Source organism: Mus pahari, chromosome 22 (genome assembly GCF_900095145.1).
Source record: "Mus pahari chromosome 22, PAHARI_EIJ_v1.1, whole genome shotgun sequence".
Taxonomy (NCBI): Eukaryota; Metazoa; Chordata; class Mammalia; order Rodentia; family Muridae; genus Mus; species Mus pahari.
In genome coordinates this window covers 13,709,758-13,713,200 of record NC_034611.1, presented here as the reverse complement: position 1 = coordinate 13,713,200, position 3,443 = coordinate 13,709,758, and the positions used below count along the sequence as shown (strand labels likewise).

Genomic DNA, 3,443 nt, shown 5'->3' with positions numbered 1-3,443 from the left:
TTTGTTTTGTTTTGTTTTGTTTTTTGAGATAAGCTCTTTCTGTTACTTAGAGTGTTCACTTTGTTGCCCAGGCTAGCCTCAAATTCAGCCTTCTGAATGCTGGAATTACTGGTGTGAGCCCTCAAAGATGGTTATACACAAACTGTCATTGTTTTAACCTAGTACCCCATGAATGCTAAGCCTTCTACCTACAGAGCTATTCCCCATCTCTTTGTTCTTTTTGTAGTGAATAGTATTAATTTGTAATTGTCATGGAAATTATCCTTAAAGCATCTATTTAAAAAATAAATGATCTGTCCCAGAGGCATTGCAGGTGTGACTGCTGTGTCACATGTATGTCAATAGGTGGCAGAGGGAAGAGAGGCTATGTCTATGCTCAGTGTTTTGACTGTAAACATTGACCTATAAATGATTGGTAGCCTAAAATTCCCTGAAAAAGTGAGCCTGAGACGACCAGCAGTCCAATGCCAGACAGACCCAGATGAACTTCAAGGAAGGGGAGCAAGCTGGAGACTAGAAGCACCCTTCCTGGACCTCCAGCCCCAGGTGGCGGTGAGCCCAAGACAGACAACCATCATCAAAAATGGCCACTTGGGTGGGCCGGACAAGGATCGAGCCCAAGATGATCACCAGGTTAGCGCCATGAGACCACTCCTGAGAAGATCCCAGACACTCAGAGACCCCAGGCACTACTAAGAGGAACACGTAAGTGGTGGAGAGATGGAAGAGAAAGAGAAACAGAAGGATGTGTGCATAATGAAGAGAGGCAGAACTGGAGAATCGACGGTAGTGAGAAACAGCTGATGTGAGTAGCCAGTGATGCCACCTGGGATCATGGTGGGGTCCTGGCCTGTGCTGCCACTAGGAGCCACATCTCTGTGTCTGTGGCCCTGCAGCAGCAGGACTGTTACCCTCGAAGGCCAGGCAGACGTCCCTCCCTGGTCTGTTTTATAACTCAAGGGACATGCTGATGTCTGAGGGCTGTGCAGAACTGGTCCCACCCCTCACCTGGGCATCATGGGAGAGCTGGCCCTGGGGGGTATGAGAGCAGAAGAACTGACTCTGCCCCTAGCCAGCTGCAGTACTCAGGAGAGCAGGCCCTGCACACTGTGGGTATGCTAGCCCCGAGGATACGAGGATGGAAGAGCTGGCCCTACCACTTGCCTCCCATGCAGTGGTATGGAAAAAGGAGAGAGAGCATCCTCTCCCCTTGACCCCCACCAACTGTAGCAGGTGGAAGACCTGGCCCTGGCATCATGAAAGCAGAAGAGCAAACCATGTCCTTCATGCACTATAGCATCCAGGAGAGAGGGCCCCGTACCTCGCCTGGGCAACACAGAAAGCTAGCCTTGGATGTGGTGGTTACAGGTGAGCCAGCCTGCAGAGGCTCTTGGGCTACTGCCTGTTGGGCAGTGGCAGAGGGAAAGGTGCCCTTCCCCTCCCTTGCCCCTCACCATCTATGGCAGGTGGGAGAACTGGTCCCAGGGTCACGAGAATAGACTTGGCCATAACCCTCAACAGCTACAACAATCAGGAGAGTAGGCCCTCTACCTCACATAGGCAACAGAATAGAGCTGGCCCTGGTTGCAGGGGTTGCTGGTGAACTGGCTCTGTGGACATGAAAACAGAAGAGCCAGCAGGCTGACCAACTCAGATTCCTCTCAGGCCAGATCCAGGGCTTGAATCAGTCCACCCCAACATCTACCCCATTGATGAACTGCTGGAGTGCATGCAGGGGCTGGTCCTACAGATCCACAACTACAGGATCTCCATGATACAGGCTGTATATTCTATATCCTCTTGGATATAGGATATCCAAGAGGAGTCTCAGTGAGGCTCCAGTAATGATAAGAGTAGCAGAAAGGAGAGGCCTTGTAACAGATGAAAGAGTCATTGCGATGAACATTTGCAAGCAGAGAAGTGTGGACAAAAGGGTAGTGGGGGATGAGTGGGATTGGGGTACATATTGAAACTCACAAAGAACCAATACGGAGGTTAAAAAATAAATGAATTAGGGGGGCAGGAGCATGCACACCCTTAATTCCACCAGTCGGAAGGCCGAAGCCAGACTGAATTCCAGTACAGCCAGGGCTACACAGAGAAATTCTGTAAAAAAAAAAAAAAAAAAAAAATCAAAAGCTAATAATCATAATCATAATAAATAAATGAGCGAAGAATTACTTGTGCCTCTGTACAATAGTAATGAACAACTAGAAAGAGATTTTAAAACTAGTTTCATTTAAAATAATATCAAAAAGGATATAATATTTAAAAATGAACATGACCAAAGAAGAAAAAAAAAAACCAAGTCTTTGTTCTTCCTTTTCAGAAACAGTCCCCCGTTCCCTGATGTGATCATTCTCCTATTGAAAGTGTGTTCCCACAGGGCCCCCAATGGAGGAGCTAGAGAAAGTACCCAAGGAGTTGAAGGGGGATGCAACCCTGTAGGTGGAACAACAATATGAACTAACCAGTACCCCCTGAGCTCGTGTCNCTAGCTGCANANGTAGCAGAANATGGCCTAATCGGCCANCATTGGGAAGAGAGGCCCCTTGGTCTTGTAAACTTTATATGACCCAGCACAGGGGAAGGCCAGGGCCAAGTAGTGGGAGTGGGTGGGTAGGGGAGCAGGGGCGGGGGGGGGGTATAGGGAACTTTCGGGATAGCATATGAAATGTAAATAAAGAAAATAATAATAATAATAATAATAATAATAATAATAATAAAATAAACTTAAAAAAAAGAAAGTGTGTTCCCGTGGCTTTCAGTGTACCCAGAGTTGTGCATTAGAATGGTTACCACCCTTTCCCAGCCACTCTACTCCCTAGCCAGCACAAAGCAACCACTAACCCACTCTCTGTCGCGACAGAGTTCCCTAGTTTTGACGTTGCATATAATCTGATTGCATAATGTACGACCGCCTGTGAGTAGCTTGTTTGACAGCTGACTCTTTCCAACGCTCACTCCTTTTGTCGCATGCCCCAGCACTCTGCCTTCTGAACAGAGCACATTTTATCTGTTCACTGGCTGATGGGCACGAGGACTCTTTCTACTTTGGGAGCTACTATAAACAATCCAGATATGATAACCCAGACAAACATTTTTATAGGGAAATGTTTTCATTTCTCTAGAGTATATATTTAGAGCCTGAGTGATCATATTTTAAAAAAAAAAAAAAAAAAAAAACTATGAAAAATGCTTCCAAAGGCAGTTGAATTAACTTATACTATAAGGTATATGTGCCACTTTGAAAAGACCGAATTTTCAGATAATAAGCATAGAAGGAAAAGAAGAAACATTTTTTCATTTTATTTCTTTAGAAAGAAAGGAACAGAGATAGAGTCACCCACAAGGCGTGCATGGTGGCCAGAGGACAACTTTCGGGAATTGGTTTATTCCTTCTATCATTTGGCTCTCCACGATTGAGGCCAAGCCATCAGGCT

General features: G+C 46.0%; 1 non-coding gene across 1 annotated transcript; it reads left to right on the top strand.

Annotated features, from left to right (window-relative positions):
* Positions 1-292: 292 nt before the first annotated feature.
* On the top strand, positions 293-428 carry LOC115063043. Its single transcript, XR_003842926.1, has one exon. It is a non-coding gene; the product is annotated as a small nucleolar RNA SNORA17 (small nucleolar RNA).
* Positions 429-3,443: the final 3,015 nt, after the last annotated feature.